At 29.7% G+C, this 16,850-nt stretch overlaps 1 long non-coding RNA gene across 1 annotated transcript; it reads right to left on the minus strand.

Annotated features, from left to right (window-relative positions):
- Positions 1 to 13,365: 13,365 nt before the first annotated feature.
- Positions 13,366 to 15,401, minus strand: LOC148788304 (uncharacterized). Its single transcript, XR_016065084.1, has 3 exons — positions 15,314 to 15,401; positions 13,604 to 13,688; positions 13,366 to 13,523 (listed from the first exon to the last, which is right to left on the minus strand). It is a non-coding gene; the product is annotated as an uncharacterized LOC148788304 (long non-coding RNA).
- Positions 15,402 to 16,850: the final 1,449 nt, after the last annotated feature.

Genomic DNA, 16,850 nt, shown 5'->3' on the forward strand with positions numbered 1-16,850 from the left:
AAATGATGTGGAAATTGAAGAGATGAGAGAAACAAGTGGAAATTTGATGAGAAAATGTGTAAACGAAAAGTAATAAGTAGAAAAGAAATGGAATATATGCTCTTCATTTAATTTATAAAAATTAATAAGTGTGGCACATTCTATATACGTACTTAATTTTTAAAATATATATTGTTTTATTTATTTTTATGGAGTAAAAAAGTACCTTAAAAATATATATTAAGATAATAAGTTAATATAAATATTTTGATTTAAATTATTGACAAACAAAAGATAATAAATAACGTTGGAAAATAAAAAATGCATGTTTGAAAAAAAATAACAATCTAAAGATAGTTAAAAGTAATTAATTAATTTTAAAATTTTAAAAATAATAGTGATGCCAGTAAAAGGTTGTTCTTCTATGGATTTTGGATTTTTGAGTTCTTTGATCCAAGTTTTCCCCAAAATCGAAATTTGTGCTTGATCGAAAAAATCTGGAAATTAATATAGGATAAATTGCAATCTACCTGCTTTTGTTATGGAGAATAGGTAAACAACCCTCTTATGAAAAATAAAATAACAATTTACCTACTTATATTTTAAAAAATGAAATAATTTACTACCTTATCTAAAATAATAAATTACTTAATTTTTTAAAGCATAAAAAGATAAAATACTATTTATTTTTGATAAAAAGATAATTTATTCATTTTTAATATCATAAAAAAATAAATTGCTATTCACCCTACTAATATATAAGGTCTCTCATTAACCAAGTCTTTCTATTTCAATGTTGTCATTTGATTGCAGGGTTGATCGAGAGCTAAGTATAGGAGACGACGCATTGGTAAGGTTAGGAATGCTTGTTCCTTTGGTTGTCGACATGCTTATTGAGAGATTTACTTTTGAGATGTTAACTAGGCACCGACATGGAATCAACTTGATTTTCTGGCTTATGAAAAATCTTTGCAGCGGCAGGCGGACGGGAGCTGGGAGAGGGTTGTGGTGGCGGGTGGGTTGGGGAAGGATTCTGGAGGTAGCTATATATATATAGAGTTTAATGCAATTTACTCTCTTATAATGTTGTAAATGAGTAAATTATTTTTTTATAAAAAATAAATAACAATTTATTGATATTTTTTAAAATGAAATAATTTACCCCATGTCTATGGAGGTAATTGTTTAATTTTAAAAAACATAAAAGGCTAAATTGCTGCATTTTAAAAAGCACATGGAGGTAAATTACTAATTTTTTTCATAGGGGATAATTTGCACATTTACAATATCACAGGAGGCTAAATTGCATTTTTTTCCTATATATATATTACAATCGTAATATTTATCTATATCTATATCGATATAATAAATAATATTTATTTATTTATATTATATAAAAGATTCATATATACTAAATATCTATCTATGTATATTATTATAAAAGAAAATTTTTTGTCGTAGCAACTTTTAAATACAAAAATTTATCATTCATTTTATTTTTTTCTTTAAAAAATTTGATCAAATTAGTAATTTCAATAGCTTTTAATAATTTCACATTATATTCGTTTGTTTCTCTTAACCACCCACTATTCCACATTTTTCTCTCGCTTTCACTTTTTTATATTTATTATAATTTATAATTATAATTAATTCTTTTCACAATTTTTTTCTTATTATCTCACACTAAATTTTCTTTTATTCCCGCTTAAGATGAAAAACTAGTAATAAATACCAAAAGAATGTATAAATTTGGACCATTCATCATATTAAATCCTGAACGTTGATTTAGATAAACTAATATGAACCGTTAGATTGATGATAAATAAGATTATTGAGTTTACTTATCTGTGAACCTTTAACTCAGACCATTACAATTAACATTTTCGTTCTTTACTTCAAATTTATCTTCAAATAAATCCAAGAGAAAAAACTATTATCATTATACTTTATCTTATGCTCAATCAAAAGGAATATGAAAAATCTTATATCAAGAAAACTTATTTCATCTTATTTTTTCAAATAGAAATAAAATGAGATCACAATTACTCATAATGTTAAACTCCCATTTTGAGTCTTTTCTTAACTTATTATTGTGTAATAAAGTGACCCTGCAAATGTAAAAAAACACTCGATTTACAAAAGAGAAATGTAATTCATGCAAAAGTGAATAATTAGGATGAGACGTTTTACGTCACAACAACAAAAGTTGGCAGCAGTAACTATAGTATATTGGAATCTCTTAACTCATATTATATGGCAATATATATATATATAGAATGATGGATATATAATTTAAGAAATTTTATTAATTATATGGTAATTGTATCATATTTGTATCTGATTAGTTTAGTTATACTAAATTAATTTGAATAAAAAAAATTAAAATATGAATAAGATACACTTGTCATATTATTAATTTAATTCTACTAAATTTAATTTGGATAAAAAATTTTAAAAATAGAAATAATATATACTTGCTTTGTTTTTAATTTGTTTCTACTCAATTTATATGCGGTAAGAATTTTTAGAGATACGGATGGTCTCCCTCTCCCGTGCTTGCTTCCAAGTTCCATTTTAGAGTATTAAGCGAGAGATACGAAGAGACAACTCTGCAGCTAGGAAGGAATTCAAGATCATACCCATCTTTCCTTTCCTTTTTCACATACATGCATACCGACTTTGAAGGTTTTTTGTTCTGAGAGTTTCTGTCTTCGTTCGTACATTCTCAACTCATTTTGGCCAACAGGGCTAAGAGTGATCAGCAGTTCCAACTTCACATCGATTTACTATGGCTTTTGGGGGTATGTCATATTCAGTTTCGTATCTCTTTCTTTTCATTTTGTATTTTTAATTCTTCGCATAAGGACTTCCGATCCGGGTTATTACTATGATACTAATGGTTGAAGATAAGAGTTTCATCAGTCGTTAGAGAATAAGTTTCAATTTTAACATGAGTTAAAAAAACAAATATTGGAGAAAGAAGATGTCTTTGTGTGTTATCTCACTGTTCAAAAGAAAAGAGTTACTGTTGTAGTCATTAGTTAGTGAAAATGTTTCAATGTAAAATTACTGAAGAAAGAAGATGTCTTTGTGTATTTGTTCCACTGTTGTGTGGATTTTCTTGACTTTTGAGTGTTTGTGTTGGACTGTTCCAATTTTCAGTTTTGTGTAAGAAGCTTGAAGAATGAATAACATCCCTTGCTTTCCCGTTAGAGAAACCTATGAATATATATATCTTTGTTTGTCTGACTTTATATCTCGTTGTTTGTTTGATTCACTGGTCGTCTGAATTTTCTTGACTTTTCCAAACAATCAGCGAAACAAACACTCCCGTTTTGAGTTATGCATGAGAAGATCCAAGACTAAATTTACATAGATTTCTTTCCCGATTCAGAAATTCATAAATATTTATTTATTTGTTTGACTTTATATATCTCTGTGAAGAGTTGAGGTGAAGCCTGGGCAACGTGTCCTTTCTAACTCAAATGGTAAAAGACTTCGAATTACTCAGGTAAGATCCATCACATCCCCGCTTAAAACAAAATTGAACTGTTCTTTGTTATATTTTTTTTATTGTTGTGTGTGATAGAGCATGATATCTTATTCAAAACTGCTTAGAACAAATCTGAAATAGTCTTTGTTATATTTGTTTTATTCTCGTGTATGATATCATAGCACTTGATAACATATTGAACAGTATTAAGAACAAAATTGAATTCATTTCTTGTTATATTTGTTTGATTTTTGTGTTTGTTAAAGTTGATGTCATATTGAATATTGTTTATAACAAAATTGAACCATCTTTTATTCTATTTGTTTGATTTTTGTGTGTGATAGAACTTGATATCATATTCAATACTATTTAGAACAAAATTGAACTGTTCTTTCTTATATTTGTTTGATTGTTGTGTGTGATTAACTTGATATCATGTTGAATACTTATTGTCTTTTAGGCGTCTTTGGGGATTGGCAATGCGACGGAAAAGACCATTGTCCAATGTAGTGTTGGGAGGAAGAGGAGACCAATTATCCTGTGTGCTTTGGTACCATGTAAAGTTGAGTCATGCCGTTTGGAGTTGGAGACATTGATGAAAATGAGACATAGCGAGCTGCCAGTTTCGCCACCTTCCCCGATAAGTTCGTAATATATTTGATGTTGAATCTTGATTATGTGTTTAGTTTGTTTGAAATTATTATGATTTCGTTTAAATATTTTGTAGGTTTAGTCTCATATCCATAATATTAGTTGGTCAGCCTTCTTTCTACACACTTGTATGTTTAAGGCAACCTATGTTAAATTAAATATCATTGTAATTCTGTTGTTGATGTTTTATAAGGATATTTTCGTTCCTATGCGATAGTAACACTTACACAACTTTCCCTATAATTATTAGTATATATAAAGCATTGTATGTTTATGTCAAGATAATTATTATTTTTTACGTATGTTAAAGGAGAAGATTGTTCCTATTAAATTGGTTAAAACAACTTTCTGTAATAATGTTTGTGTTTAAAAGTTTAAATAAACATCCGCTAAATTCTTCGGACTATCTAGCTACTCTATAAATTATTTAGGGAAGTTCCATTCTTATGACATGATAACTTTCTCATTGAAGATAATAAATTTAGTTTGGATAAATAAATTTACATGTCAAATATATTGTATTTCTTTTAGTATTGCAAATAGTAGATGATGTCATGTTTTTTCCTTTATTCGCGGTTATAAACGCATGTATCTTGTTAGCTCTCAGAGTGAAAATCAAAGAGTCATTTTGGAAAATTAAGTAGGTTTAGGTATCTAGTATTACAGAGAGAACTAATGTGTTTGTGTGTTGGGAACAATTTGTCAATGAAAAGCAAACTAGACATGGTGACATGATATAAAACTTTGGAATACTATATGTTGGTATTTCAAAATTCTTTAGTTTTTTTGGGTGCTTGATCATGTATGCTAACACTATTGATTGTTTTGGTTTATCTAGTTTTAGTTAGACCATTTGTTTGATTTAAGCATTGAGATAATGTTGTCAGGAAAAAAGAAGACTAAGGAACCTAGGTTCAAACGGCTCAAGAAGAAGTTTGATGTTGAGTTTGATCAAAATGATGGGTTGATCGAGAGCAAAGATGAAGCTGTTGGTAGCCATAACTGCGAACTGAAGGAAAACGAAGATGTAATTGAGGCAAGTTGTCAACAACGAAGGTAATATGGATAACTGATTGTAACTTTGTAATAAGTTTCTTATGTGGATTATTTTGTTTAAATTTTTCTTCTTTGTTCAAAAACAATAATTTCTTTAACTTTATTATGTTCCATTTCGAGTCGCATTCAACAACTTCTTATTTATTGGTGTTTCTTAATTTTCGCTTTGAATTATTCACACAAGGTGGAAAGTTGCAGTATGAGTCTAATCCTCATTGTGATGTATTTTGTATTTTGATAGAGATACAAAAATAGGTGAAGAGAAAGAAATTTCCCAACAGATGGAACCCCAAAAAGTTGGTGATGATTATGCCAAACTGCGAATGAGAAAATGGTGAATGTAAGGGTTTGATGGTGGTTCATGATAATGTCAAGAGTAGCGATATTGTTGGAGAGGAAGGAACACACACAACGCAGATCACGTCCGATCATTTTCAACCAAATGACTCCACAGATGCGTAAGAATGTCCTTTCCTTTGAACTGAAAACTGAAAAATGTTGTGTTTTCAATTGTAATATTGTTCATTTGTTACCTAACTTAAAATTCCATATTGTTTATTTGCTGATTTATGAAGGCTTGTGTTAAGTGATAAAGATCAATCTCAAGAGGAGATGATGGTGATTATTGATAGTCTAAAAAAATAGAGGTGTTGTTGGAGATGATGGCACACACTCAGCTCAGAATTTGTGTGATCACATTCAACCGAATGACTCAACAAATATGTAAGAATGCCTTTCCCTTTGAACTCAAAATAGAAAAAGGTTTGAACTGATTTCATACATAATATAACCTTATGTTGCTGGCGATCTTTTATTTAAGTAAATCTTTATAAACTATATTTAAACACGTAAGATGATTGTGACAATGTCCTTGGTCTTGTGTTGTTAGCTGTGAAAGTGATTTGGAATCGAAGAAGGTGGATGATATAGGTGGATTGATGGGGTCTTCAGCTGAGGCTACAAATTTGAAGAGTGCGATTGAAGTCCTGATGATAAATCAAGGCTTGATATATCTAATAAGAAGGATATACCGACAGATTATGATGAAGCAATGATTAATGCGTGAGTTTTCTTTTATCTTTTCTAGAGATGCTAAAGGTTCAATGTCTCTCCAATATCATAAGATTTTAAGTGTGTGGTCTTTCAATATTCTTGAGTTAATGATGAGCAAATGTAGAGTACAGAAAGCCTGATATATGAGTTTTGCAGATTTTTTTGTCAAGCACAAATTTCACTAGAGTAAAATTTGTTGTCATCTTTTTTTCTACTTTGAGTGCTGTCATTCGATTGTAGCTTTTATCGTTGCAGTGATTTTAACATTGTACATGACACACTTCCCATGGATACTCAGTCCAAGTCTAAGAAGAGGACTTTGGAGAAAAAAAAATATCTAAAAGTAAAATAAATAAATCAGAAGTAAAAGTGGAAGGTATTTCTGGTACAAGCATATGCAATATGGTTCAGAATGAAGGGAAGGTAGTTGTGTATGAGCCAAATGAGGAAAAGGCGGTCGGGTACAACCAGGATGATGAAACACAGTCTTTACCGAATGGGTTGATTATTGAAGAATTGGCTAAGAGAGATCCTAAAGGAAAATTAGCTCTACGTGGGAGAAAGGTACATTCATGTCAGCATAATTTTCGCACGTAGAGCTAATTTTCCTTTACGATCTCTCTTAGCCAATTCTTCAATAATCAACTCATTCGGTAAAGACTGTGCTTCATCATCCTGCTTGTACCCGACCACCTTTTCCTCATTTGGCTCATACACAACTATCTTCCCTTCATTCTGAACCATATTGCATATGCTTGTACTAGAACTACCTTCCACTTTTACTTCTGATTTATTTATTTTACTTTTAGATATTTTCTTTTTCTCCAAAGTCCTCTTCTTGGACTTGGACTTAGTATCCATAGGAAGTGTGTCATGTACAATGTTAAAATCACTGCAATGATAAAAGCTACAATCAAATGACAGCACTCCAAGTAGAAAAAGAGATGACAACAAATTTTACTCTAGTGAAATTTGTGCTTGACAAAAAAATCTGCAAACTCATATATCAGGCTTTCTGTACTCTACATTTGCTCATCATTAACTCAAGAATATTGAAAGACCACACACTTAAAATCTTATGATATTGGAGAGATATTGAACCTTTAGCATCTCTAGCAAAGATAAAAGAAAACTCACGCATCAATCATTGCTTCATCATGATCTGTTGGTATATCCTTCTTATTGGATATATCAAGTCCTTGATTTATCATCACGACTTCAATCGCACTCTTCAAATTTGCAGCCTCAGCTGACGACCCCATCAATCCACCTATATCATCCACCTTCTTCGATTCCAAATCACTTTCACAGCTAACAACACAAGACCAAGGACATGGTCACAATCATCTTTCGTGTTTAAATATAGTTTATAAAGATTTACTTGAATAAAAGATCGCCAGCAACATAAGGTTATATTATGTATGAAATCAGTTCAAACCTTTTTCTATTTTGAGTTCAAAGGGAAAGGAATTCTTACATATTTGTTGAGTCATTCGGTTGAATGTGATCACACACGTTATGAGCTGAGTGTGTGCCATCATCTCCAACAACACCTCTATTTTTTAGACTATCAATAATAACCATCATCTCCTCTTGAGATTGATCTTTATCAGTTAACACAAGCCTAAATAAATCAGCAAATAAACAATATGGAATTTTAAGATAGGTAACAAAATGAACAATATTACAATTGAAAACACAACATTTTTCAGTTTTGAGTTCAAAGGAAAGGACATTCTTACGCATCTGTGGAGTCATTTGGTTGAAAATGATCGGACGTGATCTGCGTTGTGTGTGTTCCTTCCTCTCCAACAATATCGCTACTCTTGACATTATCATGAACCACCATCAAATCCTTACATTCACCATTTTCTCGTTTGCAGTTTGGCATAATCATCACCAACTTTTTGGGGTTCCATCTGTTGGGAAATTTCTTTCTCTTCACCTATTTTTGTATCTCTATCATAATACAAAATACATCACAATGAGGATTAGACTCATACTGCAACTTTCCACCTTGTGTGAATAATTCAAAGAGAAAATTAAGAAACACAAATAAATAAGAAGTTGAATGTGACTTGAAATGGAACATAACAAAGTTAAAGAAATTATTGTTTTTGAACAAAGAAGATAAATTTAAGAAAAATAATCCACATAAGAAACTTATTACAAAGTTATAATCAGTTATCTATGTTACCTTCGTTGTTGACAACTTGCCTCAATTACATCTTCGTTTTTCTTCAGTTCACAGTCATGGCTTCTAACAGCTTCATCTTTGCTCTCGATCAACCCATCATTTTGATCAAACTCAACATCAAACTTCTTCTTGAGCCGTTTGAACCTAGGTTCCTTAGTCTTCTTTTTTCCTGACAACATTATCTCAATGCTTAAATCAAACAAATGGTCTAACTAAAACTAGATATACCAAAACAATTAATAGTGTTAGCATACATGATCAAGCATCCAAAAAAATTAAAGAATTTTGGAATACCAACATATAGTATTCCAAAGTTTTATATCATATCACCATGTCTAGTTTGCTTTTCTAGTTTGCTTTTCATTGACAAATTGTTCCAAACACATTAAACACATTAATTCTATCTGTAATACTAGATACCTAAACCTACTTAATTTTCCAAAATGACTCTTTGATTTTCACTCTGAGAGCTAACAAGATACATGCGTTTATAACCGCGAATAAAGGAAAAAACATGACATCATCTACTATTTGCAATACTAAAAGAAATACAATATATTTGACATGTAAATTTATTTATCCAAACTAAATTTATTATCTTCAATGAGAAAGTTATCATGTCATAAGAATGGAACTTCCCTAAATAATTTATAGTGTAGCTACATAGTCCGAAGAATTTAGCGGATGTTTATTTAAACTTTTAAACACAAACATTATTACAGAAAGTTGTTTAATCAATTTAATAGGAACAATCTTCTCCTTTAACATACGTAAAAAATAATAATTATCTTGACATAACATACAATGCTTTATATATACTAATAATTATAGGGAAAGTTATGTAAGTGTAACTATCGCAGAGGAATGAAAATATCCTTATAAAACATCAACAACAGAATTACAATGATATTTAATTTAACATAGGTTGCCTTAAACATACAATTGTGTAGAAAGAAAGCTGACCAACTAATATTATGGATATGAGACTAAACCTACAAAATATTTATACGAAATCATAATAATTTCAAACAAACTAAGCACATAATCAAGATTCAACATCAAATATATGACGAACTTATCGGGGTAGGTGGCGAAACTGGTAGCTCGCTATGTCTCATTCTCATCAATGTCTTTGGACAAATCAAGCTTGTATCTAAAAAATTTCTCAAGCAAAAACAGTTTACTCGGGAGGGAAGTCTCAGTGTAAAGCTCTTCTAATTTTTCCCATAAAGCTCTTGTAGAATTTTGTTTACCAACGTTTCTAAACACAAAATCAGACAGATTTAATATAATCGAAGAATACGCATACTCATCATTTTCCAACATTTTTTCTTCAGAAATGTTATCAGAATATTTGCCATCTATGGCCCTGAAAATTTTTCGTTGGATCAAAATTGCTTTCATTTTTTGTTGCCAAATCGAAAAATCACTTTTTTCATTGAAAAGTTGGAGATTATAACCGGCCATATAAGAAGGATTTTAGAAAATAATTTTTAACAAATGTGAATTTTCAAAAAGGAAAATTTAACACATTGAATTTTTTTTGGCACAATTCTTTAGAAACAAAATTCACAAAAATGAAAAAACAAAGGGTAGGAAATGTCTTTAGAAAAGTTTTCAAGAATTATCACAAAGAATGGCCCAAATTCGCAGAATGATTCACAGTAATAATAATGCTTGAATTTATATCTCAATAATCACAATAATTACAATTATCTCAATAAACACAATAATCACAATTATGATAATAATAATCTCACCAATCACAAATTTCAACAAATGACAGAGACACAAATTTGAGGCGAACAAATCGCAGAAAATTTTGCAGCGGATTAATAAAATATAGCTTGAATTCCGAAGAACAAATCGCAGAGATAGATATCACAAAGATATAATAATCGAACAAATCATAGAAATATATATCACAAAGATCGAACAATCGCAGAAATATATATCACAAAAATCGAACGAATCGCAAAAATATATATCACAAAGATATAATAGCAATAAGTGTTAATATAGCCGAGGCTTCCAGCCTATGTCCGGACTAGATACCCGATGTCCTCAGGGGACCGGCCAAGTGAGAGTTTAGTGGGATTTACCACAGCTAATAATAACAGTAATATCGACTGAAAGAAAATTGCGAAAATAAAACAGGTGGGATTTGAGAAACGTTACCACCACCAGGAGCCGAATTTCAGAGACGAGCTCTGATACCACTATAGAGTGGCAACCTCAAAATTCTAATCAACTATTACAATAATACGGAGTACAAAACTCCTTAAAATACAAACCGAATATAAATCCAGAAATATAAACAGATTATATTAATGAAATGAAGCAGTAGGCTCAGATAGAATCAGATCCAAAGCGGCCAACAAATGCCTGTAGATCGTCACAGAGACTTTAAACCACACAAGATTGAGCCCACGGCTACCTCACTATCAACCGACTGAACAGATCACAACGACCTCGTTTCCTTTGGTCACAGAGACCCAGTAGTAATGTCACAAAGATTTCGGTTTCCTTTAGTCACAAAGACCCAGTAATAGTGTTTATTCAAAAGCTTTTGGAAGTGAATATAGATGCTGTGTTCTTAAACCAAAAAGAGACGAAGGTATCTATAGGGGTCAAGAAGAGACAGTGTATGGAAGTTGAGGAAGCTTTCCTAAAAGCCATTGGATTGGTTTTGGAAAGCTTCCTTCCAAAAGACGGCAGAAGAAGGAAGTAGAGACAAGGAAATCCATGGAGGATTTTAGATACAGAGAGAGAGGAGAGAAAGTCATTTCAGTGGCGCAAGAGATATAAGGGAGAAGCAACTAAATAATCAGGGTTAGGGACTTACAATATATATATATATATATTGGAAGTTGGGTCGGGTTACCGAGTTAGGGTTGGATTGTGGGTCATGCCTAGTGTGCCGACATTGTAGGCTATTGCTTAGTGGATCAATGGGCCATAAAAAAACCCAACTAATTTTATTGCCTTCTTCTCTTGATATTGATGGAGCCACACAAACGCCCCTTGGACCATGCATAATGGGTCCTGCAATTTGGTTTTACATAACCATTTTATTCCTATTATACCACATAGCCCAGCAATTCGTAAGGAACCTCGACTACTCCACAATATTCAGCAGCTCAAAGCAACTTGAAATCCAATCAGCAGGACCCCCCATCAACGCCAACAAATGCTACGACGGCAGATTTGAGAGTGCCCAAATTAATCTAGCAATAGAACAATCGCTAGGATATATATGCTTAACGGTTTCGTTTGCCGCCCGCACAATGCTTAGTATTCGATATACATCCATATTTGATTGAGTTTTATAGTCTCCCAAAGTTTTGGTTGTGATCACTCTTTCTGGATGAATCTTATCCCATATAATATTTGTAGTCTTCCAAGTTTGGGTGGCAGTAGGACTCCTTTTGTACACACTTATAAGTTGAGGATTATATGAATCTAAGAGAACACAATTCATTTGGGAAAAATGCAAGCAACCGCTTTTTGATATTGCAAATGTGCAAATTACTCTCTTATGAAAAAATAAATTGCGGTTTACTTCTTTATATTTTTTAAAATACAACAATTTACCGCCTTATGATTTTTAAAAAGTACAGGGGGGTAAATTGCTATATTTTTTTTTGTAAGGGGGTAATGTGCTCATTTTTAATATTACAGAAGATAAATTGTTATTCATCCCAATTCATTTACTGCGTATATTCTTCCTCATACTCTCTCTATTCGGCTTATTTACTTTTATGTTACAAAAAACAAATTTTTAATAAAAATATTATTCTCTTAAAAAGCATAACAATTCTATTACAAGTTATGGACAATGCCGACAAAAAGGGGTCGATCCACGACTCAATTTTTTATATTTATTTTTAAAAAATATTAATTATTATTATTACATATTAAAATTATTTAATTCTAACTTTTATATGCTTTTTAATTATAATTAATGTTAAAAATTATAATCAATTGTTATAGATGTTACATCAAATATAAATATTAAAAATATCGTCATTTTCCACAATTGTGTTGGTGGCGTTGGTGTCGAGATCTTTTTATTTTCTCACCCACATTCTGTGTTGGCTCATTTTGTTCTGTAGGGAGTGGATCAGAACGGGAAGCGCGACGCAAGCATGAAAAATCAAAAAATATGATTAAACATACAATTAAATCTCGACTACAAAAAAGGCAGGATTTAGAATGGGTCTAGGAACTGTTTTTTTGTCTTTGGAACGGTTTGCAGGACACCAAACTTATTTGGAGCCATTTTTGGAATGATTTTGTAACAGTTGAAAATTCGACCTTACAAATGGCGTTACTAAATTTTACGAACTGCTCGAGCAAGGCGTTCCTACTTGGGACGAGAATTGTAACACTCTATGAAAATCATTCATAATATTGAATTTGTCAAAAAAATTATTTTTTTTTTTAATTGGAACGGTTTTAAGAACAGTTAGTCTTATTTAGGAACACGTATATAAAACTGTTTTAGTAATGCTATTAGGAACGGTCTCTCTGATTTGGAACACATACATAAAAGTGAAATAACACTGGTATTAGGAACGGTCAACCACTATTTAGGAACACTTATTTGAAATGGTTTGAGCATGGTATTTGGAATGATCAATGAAGTTTAGGAACATGTTTAAAAATGTTTTAGTAATGACTTTTGGAACGGTCATTTAGTTAGATTTGTAACATTTCTTTACCATTACTAAAATCGTTCCTAATTTTTTAATTTATTTATATTTTATAATTTATTCATATATTTCATAAATTATAATAAATAAATAATTTAAATATTTCAATAAATCTTAATATATAATTAAATTAGTTTAATAAAATTTTAATTAATTATATTTATAAATTTAATTAATTAAATAAATATGAAATAATGAAATGTAGTAAACATTATGAAACATGAATAAATAAGGAAAATATTATATTAATATGGAATTATCTAATTACAAAAATAAAACAAAAAATTTAAAACTTAATCTAACCCCTCCTTGTCAACAACGTCCATATCGTCCTGATTCGAAGCCCGAGGGTTTGTCGGAGGCGGTTTTGGAACGTCTTCTGTAAAACAAACAAATTATTAGTACTTTTAACCAAGAATGAATTTCTATAAAAAAAAATAATATTAATAATCTACTGACCACCACCTCAGCCGCAGTCCTCCTTTCTCTCGTAGCACCTTTCAAATAACTCCATCTGCTTGGGTTGCCGACCGAGCTCTGTCTTCTGTAGAAGGAAAAAACTGTTAGCATCTTATTTATCAACATTGTCTTTTGTTCATAGATGAAGATGGATAAACTTAACTAGTTCTATTGGCAGAATTCACTTGATGGGCTAAACAAGAATGTATGATATGTTTATACGTAAATACAAAAAAATTATATATTTTGAAATAATTATCAATTATTGGAACTATTGTCCTCAATTTGTTTTCTATTTCTAATGATTATGTAACTGTATTTTAATTTGAAATATTACATTAATATTGATAATATTGATATTGTTGACATTATTTTGTAAATAATATTATATTAGGACTATTGGTCTAATTTTGTGATTATTGATATTACTATGTAAAAATATTATTATTGAGAATATTTTCTAATTTTGTGATTATTGACATTTTTATGTAAATAATATTATTATTGGGAATACATATTGGTCTAATTTTTGTGATTATTTACATTATTATTTAAATAATATTATTATTGGGATTATAAATTGGTCTAATTTTTGTGATTATTTACATTGTGATGTAAAGATATTATTATTAGGATTATATATTGGTCTAATATTTGTGATTATTTATATTATGATATAAAAATATTATTATTGAGGTTATATATTGGTCTAACTTTTGTGATTATTTACATTATGATGTAAAAATGTTACAATTAGGAATATTGGTCTAATTTTTTGTGATTACTTACATTATGATGTAAAACTATTATTATTGGGAATATTGGTGTAATTTTTTTGATTATTTACATTATGATGCAATAATGTTATTATTGGAAATATTGGTCTAGTTTTTGTGATTATTTACATTATGATGTAAAATTATTTTATTGAAAATATTGGGCCAATGTCATGTAAAAAATAATATTACATCAATTAGCTTAATTATACAATAAATTGCACATTTATACAATAAATTTCACAAACAATTTAAGCAATATGATACAATACACACAAAAAGTTGCATAAATTACAGAATTATATAGTAAATTTCACAAATAATTACACTATACAATAAATTACACAATAATTGCATAATTTTTTTTAAAAAATAGAAAATTATGAAAAATGTTAAAAATGAGCAAAAAATTGTTAAATTTTTTTAGAAAAAAATTAAATACTTTTAAATTATAAAAAATTATTACAATTTTTAATAATTACAGAAAATGATCAAAATTACCAAAAATTTTAAAAAAATACAGAAAATTATTAGAAATATTTATAAAAATTACAATTTTTTTGAAAAAAATTCAGAAAATTAAGAAAAATTAAAATTGCATAAAGTTTTCGATTTTTTTTAAATTATATAAATGTATTAAAACTTTCACAAGATTAAAAATTGGTAAATTTACAGAAAATACAAAAACGATTCTAAAAATTACAAAAAAATTTCAATTATATTTTCTGACAGTATGTTCAAAAATATTTTCAGAAATATATTTTGAAAATATTTTCAATTTTTTTTTGTCAAACATGTATGAAATATTTTCAGAACATGGAGAGGGAAAATGAGGTAAAGTTCGGGGAAAAGAAGAAAACTGGGGGAGGAAAAATGAAAAAGAATTGGGGGGGGGGGGATCACAAAAATAGGGGGGAAAAATTCGATCACTTACCTCTACTAGTGACGGCAGTTGACGGCGGCCGACGGCGAGGGGAGGCGAGGGGTTGGGGGGTCAGGGAAAGAGAGAGAGGAAGAGAGTGAGGGAGAGAAAGGAAGAAGAGAAAGAAAAAATTTGTTAAATATTGTATGTATATTAATTTTTGGAATGAGCTTTGGAATGATTTTTTTTTTAAATCCGCTCCAAACCGTTTTGAATAACCAAAACGATGTCGTTTCAGTTGACAGGCATTTTTAACAATAACTCTTCCTATTATTAAAACCGTTCCTAAAAATAAAAACGATGTCGTTTAATTCAAAACCGTCGTATTGAAGCATTTTTAACAAAACCGTTCCTAATTGTGCGCCAAAATTATGTTTCCAAAAAAATCAAGAAAATAAAAAATATAGAAAAAACCATCTTAGACATATTAATGATCAGAATAAGTAGACCATAAATTAATTAAGGCCATCAGAAACATATAATACATTGAATTAAATTGATACATGTTTAGAAGATCAAGTATAATTGGATATATAAGATTGTTAGTCTTACATAGATATAAGTAACATCTTATACTGTTGTATTTGGATCACCTAATCAAACCGGTAAAATTTTAATCAGATCGTTAGATATTACTAAATTGAAAAAAATACTATATCCGATGAAGTTTTGGACATTTTTTTTATACAAGTACTGAGATATCATATCTGATACACAATCAATAGGGCTAAAAATAATGCAACTGTCCATCAGACCATGTGATTTTAGATCAGATCACTAGATATGTTCACATATGGAAATTGTTATGCGTTTAAGTTTGGAATTTATTAGGGACCCGGATGTTGAGATATCGCAATTGGGAAGTGAACGAGGAATCTGTGGACATATTTAGGAACGGTTTTAGAACTTATTTAGGAACATTTTTTGTTAATCATTTTAGGAACAGATAGTTTATACATTTATGCACGATTTAATTTAAATTCATCTTAGGAACGATCAAATATTTAAAAATCATTCCTAAGTTTGATTTTTCCTCCACTTTTCATTTGGAGTGAAATTAAATTTTTTGAAATTGATTTTGGAACAGTTAGAATAAATTAATTGTTCCTAAATTTGGTCCCTCATTTTTTATTTAGGACATTGTAATGTATTTAGGAACGGTTTTTTTAAGTGCGTTCAAAGTTGGAATGGTGTTCGGAATAGTTTGTTTATTTTTGGACTGTTCCTAAATAGAAAGATATTATTTTTTGCTTTGAAAAATAATTTTATTTGTGTGAGAATATTATTTTGCAAATTGTCCACAAAATACACTAAAAAATGTTCCAATGTGTAGCGGATTTTGGAATGGTTTTTAAAACACATTATTTCTTAAGTAAAACTTATAATTTGGAATGGTTTTTAGTATAATTTATTAAGTGTGTACTAAAATCATTCTAAATTGTACCTCATTCTGGAATAGATTTTCTAACTATCATTTTTTGGAGATCTATTGTGACACAGATAGGAACAGTCATTGCAAGACCGTCCCTAATTCTAATAATGTGTTTCA

This window comes from Sesamum indicum, linkage group LG4 (genome assembly GCF_026168435.1).
Source record: "Sesamum indicum cultivar Baizhima isolate 11 linkage group LG4, ASM2616843v1, whole genome shotgun sequence".
NCBI lineage: Eukaryota > Viridiplantae > Streptophyta > Magnoliopsida > Lamiales > Pedaliaceae > Sesamum > Sesamum indicum.